Raw genomic sequence first — 15,707 nt, forward strand, 5'->3', positions numbered from 1 at the left:
TTTGTGAGCAGCAGCTTCCGGCAGCAACATATTCAGCTTCAGTTGTAGAGGTGGCGACTGAAGTCTGTTTCTTTGAAAACCAAGAGATGAGCTTGTTGCCTAGGAATTGACATGTTCCGGAGGTTGATTTGTGATCAAGCTTGCATCCACCAAAGTCTGAGTCTGAATATCCGGTGAGCTTGATGTCGTCGTCTGCTGGGTACCATAATCCTAAATTGGGTGTGCCTTTGAGATATCTTAGTATTCGCTTTGCTGCATCCAAATGACCTTCCTTTGGATCTGATATCTTGCACATACCCCGACTACAAATGCGATGTATGGTCTGCTCGCAGTCAAATACAACAAAGATCCAATGATTTCTCTGTACTTCATTGAAGAGACAGATTTTCTTTTTGAACGTGGATCGATTTTCCAGTTTGTGTTCATTGGGATCTTGACTGATTTCATGTGCTGAATACCAAACTTGGCTATCAGTTCCTTGGCATACTTGGACTGACTGATCAGTATTCCTTCGTTGGTCTGCCTGACTTGCAATCTGAGAAAGAAATTCATTTCTCCCATCATGGACATTTGAAACTTATTGGTCATGATGTCAGCAAACTTCTTGCACATGCGTTCAGATTTGGATCAGAAGATTATGTCATCGACATAAATCTGAACAAGCAAGAGATCTTCTCCTTCTTTGAGAGTGAACAGAGTTCTGTCCACAGATCCTTTCTTGAAACCTTGTTCAACCAGATACTCCGAGAGAGTATCATACCACGCTCTTGGTGCTTGCTTCAACCCATAGAGCGCTTTCTTCAGCTTGTACACCTTTTCTGGTCCAGCAACCTCAAACCCTGGAGGTTGTTCCACATAGACTTCATCTGTGAGCACTCCATTGAGAAAAGCACACTTGACATCCATTTGGTGTACCTTGAAACCTTTGTGAGCTGCGAAGGCTAAGAAGAGTCTGACTGCTTCCAATCTGGCAACTGGTGCGAACGTCTCATCGTAGTCGATTCCTTCTTCTTGACTGTATCCTTTAGCTACAAGCCTTGCTTTGTTTCTCACAACGTTTCCTTCTTCGTCTTTCTTGTTCTTGAAGATCCATTTCTAGCCAATCACCTTTGCATCGTCTGGTCGATCCACAAGCTCCCAAACTGAATTTTGGTTGAATTCATTGAGTTCTTCTAGCATTGCGATGACCCAATGAGTAGACTTCAGAGCTTCCTCAATATCCTTGGGCTCTGTAGATGATAAGAAACAGCTGAAATTCTTATCTTCGTTGATGCAATTCTGATTGATGTCGAAGATGAGGTTGCACATTGATCTCCGAGTCTTGACGCCATCTGATGGTTCTCCAATGATGTTCAGTTCAAACCATCTTCGATACTTCTTGATCTCTTCTGGAGATGGTGGGGCTTCTTCGGTCAGAATGGTTCTGAGGTGTTGAGCACCTTCTGGAGCAGGGGAGAGTTGAACTGGAGCTGCTTGACCACGTTCAACTCGATCTTCAGCAACTGGAGTTCCCCCTTGACTGATGCCATCTGCATTGGCTCCAGTCTGAACTTCAGACCTTTGGCTGATCTTTTGATACTGAAGCATCTCAGTATCTTCATCTTTGCCTGGTCCCCACACCAAGACAGTAGAGGGCTCGGTGTTGTGGATTTCAGCTTTGGAACCTTCAGTGTTCTGGACACACTTTTCAGCTTCTTGTTCCCTGAAATCATCTGTAGACTCATCAAAGATCACATGAGGTGTTTCTTCAACACAAAGAGTTTGAGAATTAAACACTCGATAGGCTTTGCTTGAGCGTTCTGTTCCAGAGTATCCAAGGAAGACACCTGGATCGGCCTTGCTATCGAAAGTGTTTAACCTCTTCTTTTCATTGATGTAGATGAAACACTTAGAACCGAAAGCATGAAAGTAGGGAATCGAAGGCTTTCTGTTCTTCCATATCTCGTATGGAGTTTTTCCATGTCTCTGAGTGAGGAATGAGTGATTCTGCATGTAGCATGCGTTGTTGACTGCTTCGGCCCAAAACTTCAAGGGGAGTTTTGATTCGGCTAGCATCGTCCTTGCTGCTTCCTTCAAAGACCGGTTTCTTCTTTCTGCAACTCCGTTCTACTGTGGAGTTCTTGCTGCAGAAGTTTGATGACTGATTCCTTGTTCATCATAATACTCACGAATGACAGTATTGTGGAACTCAGTCCCACGATCTGATCTGATGCTGATGATGTTGACTTCCTTTTCAACGCTCAGTCTTCTCAACAGCTTTGGCAGTTCCTCCAGCGTCTCTTTCTTCTTGAAGAGAAAGATGACCCAAGTATATCGTGAATAATCATCCACAACTACTAAGGTGTACTTCCTACCGTTGTAGCTTCTTGGAGTGATCGGGCCAAACAGATCCATGTGAAGTAGATGTAGAATTCTTTCAGAGGAGTGTCCTGGCTTTGACTTGAATGACATCCGCGTCTGCTTTCCTCTTTGGCATGCTTCACATTCTTGCTTCTTCTGGAACACAATAGAAGGAAGACCTTCTACCAGTCGATGTTTAGCAAGTTTGTTGATCATCTTGAAGTTGAGATGGTTGAGTCTCTTGTGCCACAGCCAGTTGAGCTCCGAGCTGCTTTTGCTGATGAGGCATGCTTCTGGTGGGCTGTCTTCCCATGAAACGACGTAGAGACTCCCTTGTCTGAATCCTTTCAGAACCACCTTCTTTTGATTGTTTCTAACAGTGAACTCATCCTTCTTGATCTTCACTGTGAAACCACTGTCACAAAATTGACTCACAGACAACAGATTATGTTTAAGACCAGAAACAAAGCTAACATTACTGATACTGGCGTTACCCATGTTGAGCACACCGTAGCCTTTTGTTTCTCCGATTGAGTTGTCTCCGAATGCAACTTTGGATCCAGCTTTCTCAACATACTGAGACAGATATTCTTTGTAGCCCGTCATGTGCTTCGAGCAGCCACTATCCAGATACCACGTTCTGATTGAAGCTTTAACCTCTTCCTTCTTTTTGTGTTTCCTGACATTTACCTGCAAGGAAGAGTTGCTTCAGGCACCCAATCAAGCTTTGGGTCCTTCGATGTTAGCTCGAGTTCCCTTTGGAACCCATATCTGCTTCAGAATTGGTCTGGCTGATCTCTTGCGCTTTGTTGATTGTCTGATTGACGTTGTTAGCGCTTCAGTTGGCACACGAGCATTCTTCTGTTGAGAAATTCCTTTGAAGGCCTCACTCTTGCAGCAGTTCTGTCTGATGAGTGGTTGAGGTCTTCTTTGCTCGGCAAAGTATTTTCCTTGAGATACTCGAGTCTTTGCAGACTTATAGAGACTTGACTGATGTCCAGTTGCTTGTCGTCGTGGATGTCGCTTGGCTCGTCTGGACTCAGCATTGCTTGGTCTCCATGGATGTTGTTCCTTTTGAAACTGCACTGATGTCAGTTTTTGACTGATGTGGCCTTTCTTCCCCCTGGATTGGTGAGGAAGATTCTTCATGACTCCTGATGTTCCTTCCCCGATCTTTGACTGAAATCTGCTTTCCAGTCTTCTCAGTAGGATGATCTGGTTGGGGGCGTCCTTTGCTCGTCTGTAGCTCCGTGGAGGTGGAACATTTGATCTAGCCATCAGTCTGCGTTTGCGAACTTCATCCATATCATGATCTCTTGATTCTTCTGATGTTTTGATTTCAGAAGGATCGTCCTTTGAAATGATCATGACATTCTTTCCTTTGTCAGCTGCAACCTTTCCTCCAATGCTTTTAACAAGACCTTTCGACGGAAAGTTGCTCATCATGGGAGACTGCATCATGCAGTTCTTGACTGTTTCTTCCAGCTTGTGATTGAGCCTCTTGATCTCATGAGATGCTTTCTTACATTCTGAGTTGGAGTTTCTGAGCTTTTCCTCCAGTCGGCTGTTCTCCATGATTAGCTGATCAAGACAAGTTTCATCCGAAAAGTAGATGATTGTCTGATTCTTAGGTCGTTCATCATTGATCTCCTTGTCCAATTTCTGATTTTGCTTGAGGAGATCTTCGAACATTTTACTCAACTGACAGTGATCAGTCATGAGCTGATCAAACTCATCAGTTTCATCGGATGAACATCTCCAGATTCTGAGTGGTCTCCTGAAAGCATCAGGAAGTTATCAGTATAAGGAGTTTTTGAGTGAGAGATTACCTCTGAGCCATTCATTCCATTGTCGTAGCTGTTGTCAGCCACGCTTTCTGATTCATTGGCCATCAGGGCTCGGCTCTCATCGTCTGAGCTGGAACTGTTGAAGTTGGATGATTCTGATGTGTCTTTGGAAGAATCAGCATCGTCAGCAACCATCGCTTTCTTCTTCGAAAAGCTGCGATCTTTCTTAGCTTTCAGCTCTCTGCGCTCAGCTTGAGTCAGATCAGGGCATTCATTTCGAAAGTGCCCTTTCTTTCTACATCCAAAGCATTCCATATCTTTGATGTCGTAAGTGGCTGAATTCCTTTCTCCACTTCGATCTGTGGAATGTCTGGAGTTGCTTTCTCTTTCCTTTCCTTTGTAGTGCTGCTTGTGGAACCTTATGTACTTCTGGAACTTGGACTCCATCTTGTTGAATATTTCAGTCAACAAAGCATATTGACTGAAGAAGTCCTCAGAGTTGAGTTCCGTTGGTTCCTTGATCTGCTTATTGCCTTCTCTTGTTGAGGCCTTCAGTGCAACTCCTCTTGAGGTTGATGGACCATCTTCGTCTGATCCTCCAGCCTTCTTGTTTCCAAGATTTCTCAGAAGGTCGAACTCATTTGCCATGAGATCGGAGAAAAGCTTGTTTGTCGGGAGCTGACTGAATCCTGGCTTCTGCTGATGAGCGACTGAGTAGATATGCCATTCTCCACGTGGCAGTGCTCGAAGAATCTTCAGGTTGATTTCTCTTTGAGTGTATTTGTCTTTGGAAATGGATTGAACTTCATTCAAAATTTGGTTGAATCAAAGTTCCATTTCCTCAACAGATTCATTCTTGAGCATGAGAAAGGAGTCGAACTTCTGGCAAGCTATGGATAGCTTATTCTCCTTGATTTCCTCGGAACCTACGCACATTCTTTCCAGAATGTCCCACATTTCCTTTGCAGTTCCGCACTGGATGATCTTCATGACATGCTTGTCGGGAATGGTGCCGGAGATGTTGTCTAGCTCATCTTGCTTCCTTTCTTCGGTGGTGAAGTTTGCTTTTTGCTTGGGCTGGACCTCATCGTAAGGATCTTGTTGTGGATCAACAGGAACCCTTTTGACAGTTTCGGTGATGGTGATCGGTCCATTGGTGATGACTTCCCACATTCGGCAATGTTGGGCGGTGAGGAAGCTTTCAAGCCGAAACTTCCATATGTCGTATTTTTCAATACTAAACATAGGTAGAGAGGATAATCTGTTGTGGTTAGTCTCCATTAAAAAAGAGAGAACAGATAACAGCAGATAGAACAGATAGCAAGCACAAAAAGAAAGAGAGAATTTTTTCGAGACCTTTGAGAAAAAAGATCTAGTTCAATTAGAACCTAATCAGATACAGATAGTTCTTGCGAACAACCTGCTCTGATACCAATTGTTAGGTCCTGAGGGTCTCGAATAGGTGTATGGGGGGAGGGAATACACCTATGGGCTATTTTTTTTTCAATCCTCAATCAGAGGGATCTCAATCAGAGATCAAAACGAAACTTTGCATGCAAACAAAGACACTTGTTTTACTGAAATCAGTTTTGACCAAACAGAGTTGTCGACTGATACTGAAAGCTCTTCAGTAAAGAGTTATCAGTTAAGTTATTGGAACTTAACTGATGCAAATAAGGGCTTCGGTCGTGTTTGCTAAAACAGAGATGATATCACTCTTCCTGACTATCAGAGAATAGATCACTCAGACTGATATCATACGCAGCAGAAATTAAACTTAGTTTTGCAATAGCCTCGGTGGAGCACGTTGTTGGTTATGGTTTCTCTTTGCCGTTAATTAGTGTTCAGTTTATCAATTGAAATAACACAAGTAAGAATGTAAAACTGAAAACAGTAAACAACACAGAGACTTTTACGTGGTTCGGAAAAACCCTTTCCTACATCCACGGTTGGTTGATCAGACCAACAATCCACTCCGCAAGTGCTTAACTGGTGCACTGCAAACCGAACCGTGTGCTTGCCGGGTGCACACAACCGTACCACTGAAGAAAACCCTTCTTCAGTACCCACGCTTCACTCGCGTCGGATTTCTCTTGCTTAGCACAACACGCACTAAGACTCTCAGAGACAGAAAACCCTTCTGACCTCCGAATCACTCAAAACACTCTTATGGGGGGAGGTTTGAACGAGTGCCAACTACACTTACAAAGAACAAGTTCTTTGAATCAAGTTTGACCTTTGGCTTCTGGGTGAACAGATATATGCCTAAGGTCTAAGAGAATGCGTGTAATCAGCAGTGACTGATTTTGGCTTTGGAATTCTCTTCTTCGATTCAAGCTTTGGGGAGTTTGATGAGGAGTAATATGTGCAGAGTAGGGAAGGAATACGAATCAGAGGAATCGACCCCATTGGCGGGATGAATATGGCAGAGGAGATACACTCGCCAGAGAAGTCACCATCGTCAGGGAAGTCATCGTCATCAGAGAAGTCAACTCCGTCAGAGAAGTCACCATCCTCAGAGAAGTCCTCCACACCAGAGAAGTCATCCATGTCAGAGGAGTCCTTCATGCCAGAGAAGTCATCACCGCCAGAGGAGACGCCCTTGCCAGAGAAGACGTGTTTACCAGAGGAGTCCTTCATGCCAGAGATGTCAACATTACCAGAGAAGACGCCTTCGCCAGAGGAGACATTTTTTATCAGAGGAGTTGTTAAATGCGCGGGAAGGTCTCCCGCGTATTATCGAAATTACCAGCGTACCCTTCCACCACGCAAGACGCATGCACCGAAGATGTTTTTACTATTTTACCCCTCCGCTTGTAAATCTATAAATAGGGCCCGAGCTCGTGTACTGTGACTTACGCTCTCTTATATTTTCGAATACAATAGTTGCTTTTCTCGTGCAAGGTTTCCGATCAGCTATTTTTACTCTTTCCAGCCTTCTCGACTAGGTAGAATTTTATGTTTTCCCTTTATAGATTTAGGTGTTGGTTACGTTAAACACCAACTGGCGCCGTCTGTGGGAAAGCTACTGAATTAAGACGTGAGATTACGGTCGCCGGCGTACGCAGATCTGTGAATTCAATCGGATTTGCGGGCGTTGGTACCGATTGGTCCGATAATCCGGATATCCAGCTGTGTTTAATCGTTTAATTGCGTTTTCTGGTTTAATATGTGGTTAATCTGCTGAGCTCTGCGTTGATTTGTGTTTTGGGTGCATGGGGAAAGGTGGCGACGGGCGTAAAACATGAATCAGGGGAAATTTACGTTTATTTACCGCTTGTTTGGGGTAGTTATCTGCGAATAAGGGGTTCTCTTGTAGAATTGAGGTTCTCTTCACCGATCTAATGTTTTGCAGGAGGAAATTGTGATTGGGTGCTCTGTTCCGATTGTGTTCGTCGTTTCCTTATGGATCCCCGATATTTTGGGTTTATGTTGCTTGTATGTGGTTGTTTTGCGTGTTAATACGATAATTGTGGGCGATCTTCGTGTTTTATCTTATTTTCGGTGAAGCGTGTGGTTATTACTGTTAATTCATGGGTTTGCATCGATAATACGCCGATTAATACTTTGCTTCTGTTGTGCTCGGGTTCGCGTTGCTAATCCGTGGGTATTCTTTGTTTGCAATTGATAATTACCGTTACTTCCTATGTTTTGGTGACTAATCCTCGCTTTGTATCGCTGAATCGGGGGTGATAATCTGTTTTTGTTACGTTAGTTCTGCGCCGGGGGCTTATAGACGTTTTTCGTTTAAGGGAGGGGGTTTATGGGCGTTTTCCATGTTTTTCGTGGTTGATCTTCGATTTCGATGATTGAATTGGAAGTTCTGTTCTGTTCCTGGTATATTGGGGTGTCTTACTGTGGATCTATGGGTTTTGTGGCTAGTCTTCGATCTCAAGAGTATTTATTGTCGTCGATGCAATGGATTTACCTCAGTAATATGATAATTAAACACTTTGTCTTAGTTATGGTGAGATCCATATTGTTGTTTTGTGGACGATCTTCACTTATGGGAAACTATTATTCATGTTCTCCATGTTTTCCTTGATTAATCTTCATATTATGGTAGTATTTTACATAATTCTTTTTGTTATCATGTTTAATGAATCGTGCTAACATGTCTTCTGGTGGTTGCTCTGTTTGTACTTATCTCTGGGTATCTCACGTCTGCTGGATTTTACTGAGGGCTCTGTTTTTCTCAATCTATACTCTGGGTTTATTTTCCAGAGTGTAGAATTATTCGGAACCTTTTTAACGGTCTTTGTACCGGTGCTCGGGATTCTTTATTGGATTTCTTATATTGGGACTCCCATCGGTAACGGAGGGTTTGTTCTTTTGTCCTTGGGACTCTTCTCACTTTGCTTACATGTAGGTACTATGGGATCGTCAGATGCTCACCGCAACCTGGAGAAGGAGTTCGACTCCGCTGCTCTCACCACTGAGGTGCCTGCCTCCTTGTTCACTGGCCTACAGGGCAATGCTGCCTTCGCTGCACCACCAGGGTTTCAGGCTATCTCCGCCACTCCGTTAACAGGGCTGAATGCAAGTCTCCAGAGATCTGCTCTGGTAACTCCGGGATCTGATATGCCAAGCTTAACTCCCGCGCCTGGAGCGGGACAGCTTACGTTCGGGTCAATGGAACAGATGATGGCGCTGCTTCACTACTCCGCTGTGCGTCAGGCACTAGGAACTCCCATGTTGTCCACTGTTCCCACTGTAACTCCACTGGTGGGAACGGCTACTTTGCAGGGCACTGAGGCTCCACCTCCCGCTGCTCAGGAGGTAAACACTTTAGCAATCAACAAACAAGCTGCGATGCCTCTGGAAATGCAAGGGGACCCGGCTGACAGGGAAGTGGAAAGAAGACCAGAGGGGAGCCGGGTCAGACTCAACAGTGTTGTGAGAAATGAGAGGGTTGACGAGTCTGATAGTCAATCCGTCTCCTTGGTGTTCGAGGAAGAGAGACCGAGGGAGAAAGCTCGGCTAAAAAACCAAGTGTCTCAGCTGAAACATCAACTCCAGGATCTGGAGGAATCACTGAGGGAGAAATCCCGAAGGGAGGACAGGGAACAAAGGTCAGGAAAATCGCACCGGGTGGAGAAGTCCCATCGATCGGAAAAATCGCGCTATACAGAGAGGTCAGAGGAAAGAGAGCCAGAGTATTCCTCTGGCAGACATGAATATAGAGTCCACAAGCGCCACGCTCGTGATGCGCCCAGAGACAGAAGGGAGCAGGGGAGGCATAAGGGGGACAAGAGAGCTAAGACATCAAGGCTCCACCCGATCAACAACCGCAGTCCTTTCTCGGACGATATCTTGGCAGATACCTTACCTAGAAGCTACAAGCCCATCTCACTGGATTACGATGGCACTACCGATCCGGAGGTACACCTCAATCGGTTTGAAGGGTTGGTTACACTGCACATGTACACGGAGGGCATTAAGTGCCGAATCTTCTCCACTACTCTTACTGGACCAGCTCAGTTATGGTTTGGAACGTTGCCCCCAAATTCCATTCACTCTTTCGAAGAATTACAGACTCGTTTTTTACGGCAGTTCGCGAGTTCACGAAGGGTAGGGAAGTCAGCCCTTTCGCTGATGGATATTAAGCAGGAGCAGGGAGAAACGCTACGGGAGTACACAGCGAGGGTTAACCTTGCCGCTCTGGAGGTGCCAGAGGCAGAATCGCAAATTAAAAACTGCGCCTATGTCAGAGGACTCAGGCCGGGGATCTTTTTTGACGAATTACAAATTCGACCAGCAAGGGATTTTGATGACATCATGGCAAGGCTGCCGGGTTATCTACAGTTGGAGGATGCCAAAATGGCGAGGAAGGTGGAAAATGAGAAACACAGAGTCAAGAAAGCTGAGGAAGCACCCGAAAGACAGAGACAGCAAGATAGGGCCCCATTCAGAGGGTTGCCTCCCAGGGTATTCCCACCCTAGGGAGGAATGCCATCTAATCAGCAGCGCACAGTGAATGAAGTAACGCGGTTTACCGAATACACACCCTTGATTAAACCACAAGAAGAAATTTTTCATCTGATAAAGGATCAGCCGTTCTTTAGGGCACCGGGGACCTACCGGACTGGGCCGCCGCAGGAAGGGCCTAACAATAAGTTGTGTGAATATCACAATTCCTTCGGGCATTACACGAAATATTGTGGGCACCTTAAGCACCAATTGGAGTTACTGGTGCGTCAGGGATATCTCGACCATCTCATTGACAGGGGAAATGAAGGTCAGAGGAGGACTGATCAGAGAGATCAGCGAGATCAGAGGGATCAGAGAGATCAGCGAGATCAGAGGGATCAAAGAAATAACCGGGATTAGCGGCGAGAACAGGGGAACAACAACAGAGATCGCAGGCTTGATGACAACCAGGATAATCGCAGAGAGGGGGCAGACAGGCAAGCTCTTCCTCCCCCCCCGTATAGAAGGGAAGTTCACATGATTTGTGGGGAAAACGGGATGCCCACATCAAATAGGGCTAAAAAGCAAGTCGTCAGAGCAGTTAAAACAGGGTATTATCCTAAAAGGGTCATGGAAGTCACCAGCGCGGCAGAGGAGCCGGCAATCACTTTTGGAGCAGAGGATATACGCACATTAATGTATCCGCATGATGATGCGCTGGTCATCACGGCGGACATTGCCGGCTGCATTATTCACCGTATTTTCGTGGATTCGGGCAGCGCTGTAAACATCTTGTATAAGGAATGTCTTCAAAATATGGGAATTAACGCTCATGTTGAGCCGACAAATGCTCCTCTGTTTGGGTTTGGAGGAGAGATGGTCATGCCCCTGGGGTATGTAGAGCTACCGTTGATTCTCGGCAATACAGCTGCAGGCAACAAAACAAGGATGATACGGTTCTTAGTGGTAGATATGCCTAAACCCTCGTACAATGTCATACTCGGCCGGCCCGCCTTGACGGCGTTCAGGGCGGTTATCTCTTTGTTTCATCTAAAAATGAAGTTTCCAATCGAGGGAGGAAGAGTGGGAGAAGTTTGTGGCGATCAAACGACATCAAAAGCATGCCACGTGCAAATGCTCACACAGTCAGCAGGGCAGAAAAGGGAAAGATGGACAGAGGGGTCGAACGCCCGGAAGAAGGGGAAAGTGGGCGAGGTGCATGCCCCAGCAGAGGAGCGCCAAGAGTTGGCAGATTTATTAAAAGACAGAGACTCCACAGAGAAAACCGCGCTGGTGTCCACTAGCGATGTTTGCAATATGATAGAGTTATTTCCAGGGAAAGAGGGTTTCCAGACTAAGATTGGATCGGCCATGAGTGATCAAATCAGAGAAGAGCTCATTGGTTGTCTTCGGCGAAATGCGGATGTGTTCGCTTTTAGCACCGCAGATTTGAAGGGAATCGATAGAAGGTTGGCGGAGCATTGCCTCAACGTGGACCCTAAGGTCAAGCCGGTAAAGCAACGAACAAGGAATTTTGGGGCTGAAAAGGACGCTGCCATCAGAGAGCAGGTCTATGAACTATTGAAAGCTGGGCATATTGTGGAAGTGCAATACCCAGAGTGGATCTCAAACGCGGTGATGGTACCCAAGAAAACGAATACTTGGAGGATGTGCGTGGATTTTAGAGATTTAAACGCTGCTTGTCCGAAGGACCATTATCATCTGCCAAGGATTGATCAATTGGTGGACTCTACTTCAGGATGTGCCTTATTATCCATGATGGATGCGTACCAAGGGTATCATCAGGTAAAGATGAACAGGGGAGACATCGCCAAAACGGCCTTTGCCGTCTGTTGTGGAGTATATGGGTGGAAGAGTATGCCGTTTGGTCTGAAGAATGCAGGAGCCACGTATCAGCGGATGATGGAGAAAATTTTCAAAGAACAGCTTGCTAAGAATATCTCAGTATACGTAGACGATATGCTCGTACGGAGTAACAGGGCAGAGGACCATGTGTCTGATCTGGAAGAGATCTTCACAGTAGTCAGAGATCACAGACTCATGTTGAACCCAGCCAAGTGCACTTTTGGGGTCACCACAGGGAAATTCTTGGGGTATAAAGTCACGCCAGCAGGGATTGAGGTCAACGCCGACAAGGTCAAAGCTATTTTAGAAATGACACCGCATAGAGGAATCAAGGAGATGCAGACTCTGAATGGGCGTATCACTGCTTTGAGCAGGTTTATATCGCGATCGGCAGAGCGAAGCATGCCGTTTTTCAAAGTGTTGAGGAAGGGAACCAAGTTTCTATGGACAGAGGAATGCCGAGCGGCGTTTGAGGATCTTAAAGTATACCTAGCAAAACTCCCAACTTTGACCAAGCCAGTTCCGGGAGAAACGTTGTATCTATACATAGCTATGGGGGAGGAGTCAATCAGCTCTGTGCTAATCAGAGAGGAGGGAAGTCATCAGAGACCCATCTATTTTGTCAGCAGAATTATTCAGGGCCCTGAGCTCAACTACACAGAGATCGAGAAGGCGGCTCTGGCGGTCATGATCACGGCAAGAAAGCTGAGGCCTTATTTCCTTTCGCACCGAGTGGTGGTACGCACGTCTTTACCTTTCAAGCAAGTATTGGGGCGCCCGGATTTGTCGGGAAGAATGGTCAAATGGGCCGTGGAATTAGGGGAGTATGATGTAGAATATGAGCCGAGAACAGCAATCAAAGCACAAGCATTGGCAGACTTCATACAAGAAACAACTCGCCGTCCTATACAAGAGTTTTGGGTGGCCTTTGTGGATGGGTCCGTGACGAAAGAGGGATGTGGGATCGGGGTTTATATCACTTCACCAGGTTATGGGACATACCAGTTCGCCATCAAATTCACTTGTCGGTTATCCAACAATGAAGCAGAATATGAGGCCGTGGTCAGAGGGGCTCACATCTTGTCAGAGCTTAAAGCCGAGTGTGTCATTATAAAGACAGACTCCCAGCTGGTTGCACAACAGTTCTCGGGAAGTTATAATATCAAGGATCAGAGGATGAAGGCGTACCACACCAAAATCAACGAAATGAAAGAAAAATTCATGGAATTCAAGCTCGAGCAGATTTCACGGGAGGAGAATACAAAAGCGGATCTACTGGCGCGAATGGCTAGCGCGGTGGAGCAAACTTGGAGTGATGAGATTATTCTACTCTGTGATACCCGAGAGATGGAGACTTCGCAGGTGTTCTCGGTAGAGATCAGGGATGATTGGCGGGCTCCGATCATACACTTCCTAAAGACAGGGGAGCGGCTAAGCAGAGAGTCCAACCAGAGGGCCCGTTATGAGAATTACTGTCTAATCAACGATCAACTCTTCAAACGATCTTTCACTCAACCTTTGCTAAAATGTTTATCTCCAGAGGAAGCTAATTTTGCTTTGCAAGAAATTCATGCAGGTTGCTGTGGTGGTCATACGGGATTTCGGGACCTTGTACGCAAGATCATTCGGGCAGGGTTCTATTGGCCTCATATCAACCAGGAAGCCAGAGAGTTCGTCCGCAAGTGTGAAGCTTGTCAGAGGCATGCCGGGAGAATCAACATACCAGGGGAGCCCATGGGGGTCATGTATGCTGCTTGTCCGTTCGACAAATGGGGCATTGATATAGTCGGCAAGCTGCCTACAGCACCTGGAGGGAAATGCTTTCTCATTGTGGCAGTAGACTATTTTTCTAAATGGGTCGAGGCTGAGGCTGTGAGCAAGATCGATGAAGTTACAGTGGAACACTTTATCTGGAGGAATATCTGTTGCAGATTCGGAGTACCACGAATCATTGTGTCTGATAATGGGACTCAATTTACAGGGCAGAGGATCGCGGATTTCTGTGATCGAATGGATATTACACAGCGGTTTGTCTCAGTGGCTCATCCCCAGACCATGGAATATAAACACACTCAAAAAGTTCTATGTATAACTGCTTCTTAGCAGAAGTAATCACTTGTAGACCGGATACTCTTTTTCCCCACAGGGGTTTTAACGAGGTCCGGGGCCATAATATCAATAAAACATATATGTGGTTCTAGGGAATTCCCTGGTGTTGTGTTTGTTTATTTCAATTCTCGTTTTCTTACATTACATATGCTACTTAACATGTTCGTGCAGAGCACTGCACATGTCACCAGAGGGGGGAGTAGGGTGTATACCCGTAGTCCCCAATTTTTAAATTCAAAATGCAAACTGCTTCTTAGCAGGACAAGGGAGAAACAAATACAAAAACTGCTTCTTAGCAGGTCAAAGGGAAAGCAAGTATCAGGGATGGACGTCTCTTCTTCCACGACCCAACACTTCGAGTTCTCTTTCGCTGCCGGGACATGCTCATCTCTCAGATCTACTTCAGCTCCACCACATGCCTGCAGAATATCCAGAAAAATAACAAGTCAAAATGCTATAGAGAAGGAATACAGAAAAGGAACAAACCAATGTCCAGATCCGGGGAATCAACGCTCAGATCTGGAGAAACGACGGCCAGATCCGGGAAACACGGCAATAACGCTCTCAAGCAAGGGAAGCCCGCTCATCACAACCACAAAGTTAGAGATCTGCACCAGAAATACAGAGTAAAAGGCGGAGCCTTTAGGGATGTGAGTGTTCAGAGGGGAACTTCCCTTACCTGAGTGCTTTACAACCAAGATGGGAAAAAATAAGGGAAGTAGGAGAAAAGGAATAACAGATCTAGGGTTTGAGAGGAGGTCGGAAAAGGATAACGAGGGAGCTTTCTCTAAGAATCTTGGAGATAAAACCCTCAGGCGGGGGGGAGTCCTATTTTTTCAATCACCAACGGGCGCCGGCGTACTTTCTCAAAAGGACTCGCTCCCCCGACTGAGGGCATTACAACCAAGATAAGAAGGCATTTTGAGCCAAAAAGACGGGAGATCTAGGGTTTGAGAGGAGAGCAGCTTAGGGCGGCGGAAATAAAATAAGGGACTATGAACTAGGTCATGAAGGATGGAGGGATATATATAGAGACGGTGTTGGGCCTGAGAAAGGGGGCAAGAGGTAATGGGCTTATGCGAAGGCATGGGCCGGAGAAGGGAGTAAGAAGTATTTGGGCCAACATGTTCATAACGGAGTATTGCACATGTCACAGAGGGGGGAGTAGGGTGTATACCCGTAGGTCCCAATTTTTAAATTCAAAAATTGCTTCTCAGCAAGCCAAGGGAAAAACAGAGGGATCATGCTTCACCAGAGCAGAGGGGTTACAACCAACCAGAACAGAGAATGTCCCTGACAATCGTAAGCCGCGAAAGTTGGTTGTGCCATCCGGGCCCTCCATGCTCCGCGCAGAGGTCCCTGACAATCGTAAGCCGCGAAAGTTGGTTGTGCCATCCGGGCCCTCCATGCTCCGCGCAGAGGTCCCTGACAATCGTAAGCCGCGAAAGTTGGTTGTGCCATCCGGGCCCTCCATGCTCCGCGCAGAGGTTCCTGACAATCGTAAGCCGCGAAAGTTGGTCGTGCCATTCGGGCCTTCCATGCTCCGCGCAGAGATAGCACTTAATCATAAGTCGCGAAAGTTGGTTGCACCCCCCGGGTTTTCCATGCTCCGCGCAGAGGTTGCTTTAACCGTAAGCCACGAAAGTTGGTCACAGCCCCCGGGTTTTCCATGCTCCGTGCAGGGTGTTCCTGTCA

This window comes from Salvia miltiorrhiza, chromosome 2 (genome assembly GCF_028751815.1).
Source record: "Salvia miltiorrhiza cultivar Shanhuang (shh) chromosome 2, IMPLAD_Smil_shh, whole genome shotgun sequence".
In the NCBI taxonomy this organism is placed as follows: Eukaryota; Viridiplantae; Streptophyta; class Magnoliopsida; order Lamiales; family Lamiaceae; genus Salvia; species Salvia miltiorrhiza.